Source organism: Gracilinanus agilis, chromosome 2 (assembly GCF_016433145.1).
Source record: "Gracilinanus agilis isolate LMUSP501 chromosome 2, AgileGrace, whole genome shotgun sequence".
In the NCBI taxonomy this organism is placed as follows: Eukaryota; Metazoa; Chordata; class Mammalia; order Didelphimorphia; family Didelphidae; genus Gracilinanus; species Gracilinanus agilis.
In genome coordinates this window covers 425,177,187-425,190,153 of record NC_058131.1, presented here as the reverse complement: position 1 = coordinate 425,190,153, position 12,967 = coordinate 425,177,187, and the positions used below count along the sequence as shown (strand labels likewise).

The 12,967-nt window shown below is 43.1% G+C and overlaps 1 protein-coding gene across 1 annotated transcript in view; it reads left to right on the top strand.

The window, feature by feature from the left end:
* The window catches only part of AHNAK2 (AHNAK nucleoprotein 2), a 189,767-nt gene that overhangs the window by 117,594 nt on the left and 59,206 nt on the right, over positions 1–12,967 (top strand). The gene's annotated exons all lie outside the window — the stretch shown is intronic.

Here is a 12,967-nt window from a genome sequence, read left to right as displayed (position 1 = left end):
GGGTGTGTCCTGCTGGCCAACCAGCCAGGGCTAGTAGCTCTCTGACTCTATTGCTCCTACAAAGCAGGTCTTGGGGTATCAGAGGGGAACAGGACCCCCGTTGACTATTAACTGCTAGATTCATTTTCTAGAGGAGCCTTCAACTTTGAAAAGCAGAGAGCAAGTCCAGAAAGAAGTCAAGAAAGCCACACAGGGGACCATCTGCTTGTTTTCCCTGCCACCTCGATGATCTGTAGCCTCATAGGAAGGGACATTAGATTTCCTCAGAAGTAGAATTGCCCCCAAAGTGGACAGCTCTACCTCAGGAGGTTGAGTTTCCCATCACTGGAGATTTCCAGGTAGAGACAAGAGGCCTTATCAGGTTGGTGTCTGAGGGAGGTCCTACTCGTATAGGTAGATTCAGGTGCTCTGGGAGCCCTTTGAACTCTGACATTGTATGGTTTTGTGATTCTGTGACTCTGGGATCTACCAGAAGGATTTTTCCCCCTGGAAACCGATTAGCCAGAGCAGGAAGCCAGCATTTCCAATTCTTCAGGCAGCTAGCTGGTGGTGCAGTAAATAGAGCCCTGGGCCTGGAGTCAGAAAGACCTGGGTCCAAATCTGGCATCAGACATATAGTAGTCCTGTGAGTCTGGGCAAGTCATCCCCTATTTGCCTTGGTTTCCTCAAATGTAAAATTCAGAGTTGTTATGAGGATCAAATGATATTTGTAAAAAGTCTTTAGCACAGTGCCTAGCAGCTAAAGGTGCTATATAAATGCTTATTCCCTTTCCTCTTTCCCAGCTCCTCTCTTTCCATTTAAAAGAAGATGAAATGGAGGCCTAGAAAGACTGCGTATTTACCCATTGTCACATGTCTTATAAGGCACTAAGCTAAGCAGAGATTAGTCAGGAAGGGTTTTCTGAGCGACATAGAACTTGGGCTGGACCTTGAAGGCTCCTTAGTATTTAGCTAGGCAAAACAGGGACATGGGGAGGGGATTTATGTTGGGAGTAAGGGTGTTGGGAGGTAGGTGGTAACAAATAGGATATGTATGGTAGACAATGAGGAGTTCCTCTGATCAGAGAAGCTGCACTAGGGAGGGAAAAGGGATGGGGCTAGTGAAACTAGGGCAACAGCCATAGTCCTCTCCTAGTGGGCAGTAACTGCCTGAATATGGAGGTTCAGTATGTGGTTTTGCTGAGCATAGGCTCAGAGGGTCTATCTTCTATTGTGTACTCAGCTCAGTTCAGCACTGACTGGTCTTCCCATAGGTGCCTAACCCTCTGCTCAACTCTCCTACTAGAGAAAGGGAATAAGCATTTATATAGTGCCATCTGTGTGCCAGATGCTGTACTAAGTACTTTTCACAAATATATCTCAGTTGATCTTCACAACAACCTTACAAGGAAGGCGTTATTCTTATCCACATTTTAGAGTTGAGGAAAACTGAGGTAGACAGAAATTAAGTGACTTACTCAAGGTCGCACAGCTAGTAAGTATCTGCATTGTGATTTGAAGTCTTCCTGACTCCAAGTTCAGAGCTTTATCCATTGGACCACCAACTGAGAAGAACTGGGTCCTTCCCTTGGGGAACTCACAAGCTGGGGTTGGAGGCAGGAGGGTTAGAGAAGACCGTGGACCACACACACACACAATCTCAGTTTTAGAATCATCTAATGTTGAGGTTGGAGAGTACCTGATAAACTGTCTAGTTTGACCTCCTCATTTCACAGAGGAAGCCAAATTAACCAAGGTCATAGAGCCAGGAAGTGGCAAAGCCAGGATCTGAAACCAGGTCTTCTGACCTCAAATCCAGAGCTTTTTCAACCAATCCATACTGAAGGGTTTGGACTTCATAGTTTCTCCAGGTCTATCCTTCCTCTATAGGCTCATAATCATATGGGAAAAGATCCATGGGTCCCTCACAGCCCTGAAGTGAGGCTACAGCACCCTTCCACTTATCTCCTAGAGCAGGGGTATGGTGCCTAAATGCTGTGCCAGTGGTTAGAGGGGGTGAATGACTTCATTCCCTCCTGCCTAAACTACTGTCGTAGCCTCTCAATTGGTCTTGCTGTTTTCAGTCTCTCTGGCTCTCCAAGCCACCCTCCATAGAGCTGCCAAAGCAGTCTTCCCAAACCCAAATCTGATAATGTCCCTCTCCTCCCCTCCCCTCTTAAGAATCTCTCCTGGCGCCCTAAGATAAAATATAAACTTTTCAGCTTGGCATTTAAAGCCCTCACAGACTGGCTTCTTTCCTGCTTTATGTCACGTTATCCTTTTTTACATACTGTTATGTATATTCTAGCCAGACCAGCCTACTTGTTCTTCCCAAAGTTTAATATTCTATTCCCACCTTTATGCCTTTGTAAATGCTTTTACCCATGCCTGGCATGCACTCCCTTTTCAATCTCAACTTTAGGAATCTTTATTTCAAGGCTCAACTCAAGTACCTCCCTCCTATGAAAACCTTTTCTAGATCCCCCTGGTTGTTGGTGTTCTTTTCCATCTCAGATTATCTTGTGCCTACTCAACCTGTACATGTTGTTTCCCCCAGCAGAATGTAAGCATCTCCAAGGCAGGAGGAGGGTTTGTTTGGTTGGTTTTGGGGTTTTGTTCATTGGTGCTGGAATAAGTGGGCTGCCAATTTAAAATTTTTTGGTGTGAGCATTTAAACCTCAGAAATCCAAATACACTACAAATGAGGACTTGATTTATTGTGGTTTTTTTTAAAACCCATACCTTTTGTCATACCTATCAATTCTAAGAGAGAAGAGTGGGAAGGGCAGTTGGTCACTAATTGGAGTTAAGTGACTTACCCAAGGTCACACAGCTAGGAAGTGCCTGAGGCCAGATTTGAACCCAGTTCTTCCCAACTCTAGGCCTGGCTCTCTATCTGCTTAGCTGCCCAGAGATCTTAGTTCTAGTTGGGGCTGTGCCCCTGAGCTTTGGCACTGACCTCAGACCTCAAGGTCCCAATCTCAGGGAGCTTCCTGATACATGAACAATATTGTGTGAGACAGATGGGCATTTGGGACAGACAGATATGGGAAAAGTGCATTAGCTACATCACTGCAATGTTGACAGAACTGGCAAACCAGGGCTGTGTCAGTACACAGTATAAGGTATATAATTGTAAGCCCAATTCCATTTTAAACTTCACTTGACACTTGATTTTCATCATTCTCTATCATGTGATATTTTGCATTATCATTAACAGATAGCCTTTATGTATCACTTTCAGGTTTAGAAAATGTTTTACATATGGAAAATGACTGGAACATGCACTGAGTGACGCCATGACATGTAATGGAAGTGCTTTGATCCTGTGTTCACATTATGGAACTGGCACAAACCATGTGGTTAAAAGGAGCCTTTAAAAAAAATCCCAACTTAGAGTTGATCCATTCTAAGACAGAAGAGCATTAAGGACTAGGCAGGGGAGTTTAAGTGACTCGCCCAGGGTCGCATCCTATTTGTGTGTTGGTTGAGCCACAGGGGTTAAGCAAATGCATTCTTTACATCTGAGTCTCCCTCCCTCAGGAGAGCTGGGTGGGGCTGGGTTTGGTGAACTTCAAAATGCAAACTCTGGGTTTGCATTCATCCCCACTTTAGGCTCTTTCAGGCCCAACTGGGCATCTGTTTGCCTTCTTGTGCTGGACCTACCAGGCCGGGCTCAGAACTCACTAGAGTTGAAGGAATTGGGAGTGTTCATTCCAGAGAAGGGAACACTTGGGGAGGAAATGAGAAGACTTGTTGGGGGTGGTGGTGTTATGAGAGTTGTTTTCAAGTCTCTGGAGGGCTATTATGTGAAAGGGCTAGATTGTTCTGCTTTGCCCTAAAGGGCAGAATTGGGAGTTATATTTGCAACACAATAGAGAGTGTCCCAAAAACTAAAGGGCTGCCTTGGGAAATAATGGTCTCTCCATCTCTGGATGACCATTTCTTTGTCAGGAACGGAGTCAAGAGGACAAGATGACCCCGAGGTCCCTGCTATCTCTGAGAGTCAGGGACTCTATGATTTTAACACTCCTTTTATTTTATTTTATTTTATTTTATTTTATTTTATTTTATTTTATTTTATTTTATTTTATTTTATTTTATTTTTATTGTGGGTTGTCTGAGGGAGGGGGTAGTCTATTTAAAGGAAGGTTGGGGCTTCGAGGCAGCACAGGGCAGTGGGTAAGGAGGTCGACATCAAAATTAGAGGAACCTTCTGTCTTAGAATTGATACTGAGCATCAGTTCCAAGACAGAAGAATGGTAAGGGTTAGGCAATGAGGGGTAAGTGATTTGCCTAGGGTCACACAGTGAGGAAGTGTCCAAGGCCAGATTTGAACCCTGGACTTCTGGTTTTTAGGCCTGGCTCTCTATCTATTGAGCCACTTACCTGCTCCCAAAAAACATTTATTAAGCACTTCCTATGTGCCAAGCATTTTACTAAGTGTTAGAGACAAAAAGAAAGCCCTCCCCCAAAATCCCTGTCCTTAAGGGGCATGTATTCTAATTGGGGAGACAATATGTTGAAAACTAGGTAGCTTTACTGTATCTTACACTTTGGAGAGAATATATATATATGCATATATATATATAATGTGTATTGTAGATCTATATATGTGTATGTATATGTATACATATCATTATAGCTATTGACTCTTTATATATGTATGTATACAAATTATTATATATGTATGACTTCATGACCCCTTTGGGATTTTGGAGTAGTGTGCCATTTCCTTCTCCAACTTGTTTGACAGATGAGGAAACTGAGGCAAGCAGGGTAAAATGGCTTTCTACAGGTCACAAAGCTAGTTAGTGTTAGAGGCTAGATTTGAACTCATGGAGACGAGTCTTCCTGACTCCTCTGAACCACCTAGCAGTGCACACGTGCACACGCATAAAGACACAGACACACATACAGATATATATATATATATATAAATATATATATATATATGATAGATAACGGTCATCTGAAAGGTGACAGTAGTAGAAGCTGAAGGGACTGGAAAAGGTGAGAGTTGAGATCAGTCTTGAAGGAAGACAGAGAAATTAAGAGACAGAGGTGAGGGAGGCAGAGAATTCTAGGCATGACGATTAGCCTGTGCAAAGGCACAGAGATGGGAGATGGGAAGTCCAATGTGAAAAACGACAAGGAAACTGTTATAGCTAGATGGCATGAAAGGGGGTAGAATGTAAGAAGACTGGAAATGAAGAAGGCACCAGGCTGAGAAGGACTTGAAATGCATACTGAAGGACTTTAGATTTGATCCTGGAAGTAATGGGTTGCATCTCATTTGATCCAGACCTACATTTTAGAAAATTCCCCTCATATCTAAGTGGAAGATTCATTGACATAGGCAGAGACTTGAGACAGGGAGAGCAGTTAGAAGGCAACTAGGTGACTCAGTGGACAGAAAGCCAGGCTTAGAGATGGGAGGTGCTGGGTTCAAATTTGGCCTTAGATACTTCCTAGCTGTGTAACTCTGGGCAATAACCTCCACTGTCTAGCCCCTAGTGCACTTCTCTGTCTTGGAACCAATACTTAGTTTGGTTCCAAGACAGAAGGTAAGAATTAAAAAAAAAATGGCAATAGACCAACCAGGTGAGATGGGGAGAAAGGAATGGATAGGAAAGATAGTGTGAACACAGAAATGACAAGACTCAGTTCCCGACTGGCTTACGTGGGTAAGTGCCAGAAAAGGAGTCAAGGATGACAGCACAAGGAAGCATCATCTCATTTGTTCCATAGGGCAACTGAGTGGGGTGTAAGATTAATCCTTCCTGAATTCTGTGCCCAACTCCTTGTAACCTTAGTATTTAGAGTTGGAAAAAGACCTTAGGGATTGTCTATTTCAATGATGGCAAACTTTTTGGAGATCAAGTCCCCAAAGTGCAAACCACACACTGCAAATGAACCCCTTACCTTACCCCAGAAGGGAGGGAGGAAGCATCCCATTAGGATTTTAGGCAGAGGGGTGGGTGATGTAAGAAATATCCTCAGGGGCATATGGAGAGGGGGAGGGGGGCAGCCCCCTCTGGCATGTGTGCCATAGGTTTGCCAATATGAGTCGATTCTATCTATTCCCCTCATTTTACAGATGAGGAGATCTGACTAAAGGGCAATAGAGAAGAGCAGAGTCAGATCTTGCCCTAAAGAAGTTTGCAGTCTGGGAAGATGAGACTTGTACAGAGACAGAAAACAGTATCCTTTAGTGAGTGACCAGGGCTTCAGTATAGCCATCCCAAATGGTGACATGGAAGGAACTCAGGAAGGGGGAAATAAGAGTGCTAACTCTGTGGAGGCTTAAAGATGTTCTGGAGGAGAGGGGAGGAATCTCTTATGGTGGGTCGTGTGTGTGTGTGTGTGTGTGTGTGTTGGGGCACAGTTCTTTGCAAGAAGTTACCAAGTAGCTTGGAAGCCATGGGTAATAGCTCAAAGTCTAGCTTTGCTAGCTCAAGTGCTGGCAAGCCCAGGACTCTGTACACCTCCAACCTACCCCCACCTTTGGTCCTGGCTTTTAGTGGGGATATTTTTCCAGTGTCTCTGATCTGTTTGCCCCCTTTGGAATAGGCAGGATTTCACAGAATCATTTCCCTGAGTTCCCACTTCCTGTTTTCAGCCTTTTTGGAAGGCATTCTGGCTTTTAGCACCAGCATTGTTCCCTGGTGAGGATTTGTTCCATAGGTCATTATGCCTCTGGGTACCCTGAAGCAACCTCTGCCTCTTGGCTCCTGGTTCAAATCTCACCTCTGCCTCTTGCCACCTGGATGACCTTGGGGGCAAGTCATTTCTGCTTCCTAAAACTCAGCTTGTACATCTATACAATGAGGAAGTTGGACTGGAGCCTATGATGATCCTTTTAGTTTTAGCCTTATGATCTTATGAACAGAAAACTGGCTTGAGTCTTTGAACAGAATGCCAGGAAGTCCTGCCCTTTGCATGCCAAGCCCCCTTCCTTTACTCATCTCTCACCTTCTAGGGTGCCCAGTTTCCCTATATGATCTTTCCCCCATATTAAAATTTTTTTATTATTATTTACTTTTAACATTCATTAAAATTTTTTTGAATTCTAAATTTTCTTCCCATCATTCCCCGCCCACTGTGAAGACAAGAAATGTGATATCAATTATGCATGTGAAATCATGCAAAACATTTCCATATTAGCCATATTGCAAAAAAAAAGTGAAAAAATTATGCTTCCACCTGCATTCAGAGCCCTTTAAAGAAGCTTCTTTAAGACATAAGGTTTAAGATTTAGGTGTGGAAGAAACTTTAAAGACCAAGTAGTTCATCTCTTTTTTTTTTTTTTTTTTAAACCCTTACCCTCTGTCTTGGGGTCAATACTATGTATTGGCTAAAAGGCAGAAGAGTGGTAAGGGCTAGGCAATGGGGGTCAAGTGACTTGCCCAGGGTCACACAACTGGGAAGTGTCTGAGGCCAGATTTGAACCTAGGACCTCCTGTCTCTAGGCCTGGCTCTCAATCCACTGAGCCACCCAGCTGCCCCGGTTCATCTTCTGATAGCTTACAAAGGAGAAAGGAAAGTCCAAGGAGGATTAACACCTCTGGTGTGAAGGTTTGCAGAGCCCTGAAAAGTGCTGTTCATCCATCTTTGGTTGTCTACTTCGAACCCCACTCACCTATGGTTCCAAGAAGCTTTAGTGTGTACAGCAGCCACACCTGGTAAAACCATCTTGGCAAATGGGCAAAACCAAGCCTCAAACCCATCTGTGAGTTAGAGTGTCTACCTCAAGCATGAGAACAGTTTGTTTTAACAGCCACAAAGGTGGCTGGAGCAGGTGGAGCACTAAGAGCTTGGTCAGTCATGGAAGATGCCAAGATCATCCACTGCATCCAGGACCATTGTCAGTCATCCTGACTTTTGTCTTGTCACTTGAGAATGAGGCAAGACATCAACCTGTGATGGACAAAACAAAACACAGAAGAAAGCTGAGACCTGTAGAAATGAAGGTGACCAAAGTTTTGTTAATGGTGGGGTCTTGAGTACAAACGAAGCAAATTGACTCCAAATTTAATACCCTATACCTCACTGGGATAAACAGATCCTCTAGCCCAACTATGACCCAGTCAAAATGTCCTGGCCACTTCCTGGCCATCTCACTATGCTGCTTATACTTTGACCATCATTCTCATCTTCTCTTCTAACTTCAACCTTGGTCTCTGCCCCTGGGTCCTACTGGCTCTCATAAGTGAGTGAACCACTGTCTCCTTATCTGGCTCAGAACCAGGCCACCTCCATACCAAACCTGGCACAAATTCTCTGGTCCAGTTCCTCTTTATGTATTGTCTTCTCAGATTAAAGTGTAAACTCCACGAGGGCAGGGACTCAACTAATTGTATAGTTTTAGAGGTAAAAACTGTATAGTTTCAGAGGTGAAAACTTGGGATTGTAAGCTCCCTGAGGGCAAGAACTGTTTCATTTTGCTTTTTGTACCTCTAGCTCATAGCACAGAATTGGATACATTAAATAAGTCTTAATAAATGCATGTTGGATTGAATTGAAATGCATCTTAGCCAATCTTTTTGGGGGAGAGGGTCAGACATGTTGAACATTGCTTCCTTTTCTAGGGAACATTGTGTATTTTCACAGGAGCTTGTGAAAAACAATGTAGCCTCCCCTGTCTGATCTGGAGGAGTGACTGGGAAGGGAGAAGTATTAGGTCTAGGACAGGGTGCTGGAAGGGCCTGATTTTGGGGAGGCCTCAGAAAATTCGTTTTGACCTGGCCATACACTGAGTTGGCCCTGCTTTCCTTCTCAAAGGAATACCATACCTTAGGAACCTTTTACCAGGTTCTAGCACCCTGCTCTGAACTCAAATGTGCTTTGGAGGGAGTCATTGGAGGTGCTGGCTAAACATGGGCCACAGGGCAAGTATATTATGTGGCCCGATTGGGATTGATTAAAATAGGTGGGAACATTTAGAGTATGTCCTTAAACTGTGAGGGAAGAGAACCTTCTGTTCTTAACCATAGCCTATCCATACTTCCACATTTCTAGAGAACATTAAGGTTTTCAAAGTGCTTTCCTCATAACTATCCGTAAGGTGGGTAGTGCAGGTATTAGCATGCTCACATGCCAGTATCAGAGCAGCCAAGACAGTCTAGCTGGGGAACAGGGCCCCTGAGGAAGATAGAGGAGGAAGCATGTGCCAGGTGGCTCTAATGCCCTCGACCACACCTCTACTTCCACCCTGGTGGAGACAGGCTAGGACACTGAGCCCAAAAGCCTTGGGAACAGTATCTTCCAGACCACTGGCTCTGCTTTCAGCTGGGCTTCGTAGCCATCATCTAGGAAGGCCATCCTTATGGAGAAGGGACCAGCTATCCTCACCTTCAGCAACACCAACCTATGATCAACTGCCATAAACAGGTAGAGAAACCTAAGAGCCCTGTGAACAGGAGCATATTCTCCTCACTGCCCAGATCACTGGCCCTGCTATCAATCAGCCTGGTTGCCAACATCACAATCCAGGGAAGCAACCTTTGTAGAAGACTTACTTGGCAACTGCTTGGGGAGATGCTGCAGACTCCCAAGCACCCCCTTCTCCTGAGTGGCCACATCTGCCGAAGACCTAGAAAAGAAAGTTCTCATTACCAAAGATCAGGAATGGATATAGTTTTATCAGTGAAAATGACATTAAAGAAGATGTATCACCATCTTTGCTGCTCCATCCTTAGGAACTTTCCATCAGAATCCTCATATGTTTTCTCCCCTATTTAGAATATAAGCTCCTTGAGAAAAGGGACTAGCCCATTTTTTTTATTAGTATCCCTAGCATTTAGTACAGTGCTTAGGAGGAATAAGTGCTAAATGTATGTGTTTTCATTTGTTAAGAAACTGAGATTTAGAGGAAAGGAAATGAGTTTCCCAGGGCAATACATTTAGAAAGTAAATGGCATAGCCCAGGTCTCAGGTTGCAATCTGGTCCTCTTAGAGCAGTGATTCCCAAAGTGGGCGCTACCGCCCCCTGGTGGGTGCTGCAGTGATTCAGGGAAGCAGTGATGGCCACAGGTGCATTTATCTTTCCTATTAATTGCTATTAAGATTTTAAAAAAAATTTTCCAGGGGGCTAAGTAATATTTTTTCTGGAAAGGGGGTGGTAGGCCAAAAAAGTTTGAGAACCACTGTCTTAGAGTCAGGGCAACCTGGGGATTGAAAGGATTGGAAACTGCTGGGTAGTATGGGGAGAGGTTGGGAGGGAGAGGAATGATTTAAGGGACTGGGGATGTTTAGCCCAGAGAAGAGAAGGCTTTGGAAACTGGAAAGACTTTCAAGTGAACAAGGAAGTAGAACCAGAAATTATGGGAGGACAGAAATCACAGAAAGAAATATTTCTATCTGATTTGAGGAAAACTTCCCAACAATTAGAAATCCCAAAGTGGAAGTGGCTGCTTCTTGAGGTAGTGAGCTCTCTATCATTGGAGGCTGGGTGCTGACTTGTGGCAGAGGTATTCTGGTGCTCTGGAGAGCTGATTATTAAAATTTTTAGTGTGAGCATTTACACTAAATAGAGGATTTACACAAATTTACACTAAATAGAGGAAATTCTACAAATCAGGGCTGGATTCATTATCTTGTTCATTGACTAGACTTAAGAAAGTGATGGAAAAAATGTTAACAATAATGCAGATTAAATTTAAAAATGTGTCCTGAATTTTCAGAGAATTTGTTATTAAACATTTACCAGTTCACCCCTGCTTGTCAGGAATACTGTAGGGAAGATGTCCGATCATGTGCAAGTTGAATTAGATAATTTCTGAGGTCCCTTCTACCGCTCAGGTTCAGTGACTCCCCATCCTACTTTGTTTCTTTACCTTCTTTGGCTTCTTCAGGAAGACTTTGAGGTCTTGGGAACCTCCTTTCTTCTCTGAGTTCTTCAAACAAAGAATGCCTATGATCAATACAAGACATGTTTGTTAATGATGAATGAAAAATCATTCAATCAATAAACCCTATCCCACTGATCTCCTCCTCTCTGAATGGACAGTCAGAGCAGATCCTAGCTAAAATCCCTGGAAAGCTTGCAGTATATGTGAGTTTTGACCCACAAGTATGGAACAAGAAAATGTATGATCTTTTTCTAAACAAAATATAATTAAGGACTGAAATGGAGTAAAAGAGGGGAGAGAAATTGTAGTAGAGATAGATCTGTCTTGTAACTTGAAAGAACACTGAACTGAAAAATAAGAAGACCTGAGTTGGATCTGGAGTCAGGAAGATTAGAGATATCCAAACTTTGGTACTTCCTAGCTGTATGACCCAGGGCAAGTCCCTTTGTCTCAATTTCCTGATCTGTAAAATGGGGATAATAATAGCACCTTCTTCCCAGAGTTGTGGTGAGGATCAAATGAAAGAAATACTTGTAAAAATATTCTGCAAACGTTAAAGCTCCTTAATCTCTCTGGGCTTTACTTTCTTCTCTGTAAAATAAATGGGTTGGACATTTTGATCTCAGGTCCCTTCCAGCTCTGAGTCTGACTCTTTTGTAATCCTAAATCCTGGGTGTTCAGTTCACTGACTCTACTGAGAGTAGATGAGAAGGGTCTTGTCACACTAGAGAGGATGTATAGGAGATTTTTAATGAAGAATTTAGGGGCTGAGAAGGCTGTGGAGTTGTGGAAGGGCGTTAAGGGAAGATGGGGGGAGCCTTCCTTGATGATCTTTAAGAGCAGCCTGGATGAATGTATGGGTCAGGGTACTTATTCACTGGTTCCTCAGTAAATCCCCATGGTTATGAGTAGCTCTGGGTAGTTGGGCATGGAGTTGTATTTGGTGAAATGTCAATCAGCCTGGCAGATTTCCAGGAGCATTTCCAAGGGGGGAATTCAGTCATTTTTCGGTCATTTCCAACTCATCGTGACCCCATTTGGGGTTTTCTTGATAAAGATACTGAAGCGGTTTGCCATTTCCTTCTTCAGCTTACCTGACAGATGAGGAAACTGAGGCAAACAAGGTTAAATGACTTGTCATGGGCCACACAGCAAGTGTCTGAGGCCAGAGTTTGAACTCAGGTCTCCTGACTCCCAAGACGGGTCTCTATCTACTGTGCAACCTAGCTGTGAAGCCCATTTTACTTCATATCTTCAAAATGTGTGGTTTCACTAGATCAGGAATTCTTTACCTGGGGTCTGTGAACTTTTTTTTAATCCTTACTTTCCATCTTATTTTTATAAAGCTATTTTATTTTATCAATTATCAATTTCCACCTAAGTTTTCTAAAGGTATAAATTCCAAATTATATCCTTTCCTCCCTTTCCTCCCCGGTCCCAGAGCTGGCAAGCAATTTAATTTGGGCTATATGTGTATTATCAGGCAAAACATTTTCCCATATTGTTCATTTTTGTAAGAGAATAATCACATAAAAACAAAACAGCAAAACCAAAACCCATATAAACTAAAGGGAAAAAAACCACCTGCTTTCTTCTGCATTCTAACTCCAACAGTTCTTTCTCTGAAAGGAGGTAGATGGAGGTGGATAGCATTCTTTGTCAGAAGTCCTTCAGAATTGTCCTGGGTCATTGTATTGCTGAGAGTAGCTAAGTCAATCACAATTGATCATTCTATAATATTGCTGTTACTGGGGACAATGTTCTCCTGGTTCTGTTTATTTCACTCTGCATCAGTCTATGAAGGTCTTTCCAGCTCTTTCTTACCTTCCATCTTAGACTATGTATTGGTTACAAGGCAGACAAATGCTAGGGGCTAGGCAGCTGGGGGTAAGGGACTTGCCCAGGGTCACACAGCTAGGAAATATCTGAGACCAGATTCAAATACTGGATCTTCCATCTGGGGCCTGGCTCTCTATCCACTGAAGCACCTGAACTTATTTTTGTTTAATATTTTGATATAACTGGTTTCCTTCTTTCCTTCCTAATTCTTTGTATTTATTTTGTGCATTGTTTATTTTATGCATCCAAAAACTTTCTTCTAAAAAGGGGTTCATAGGCTTTACCAAATAACCAGA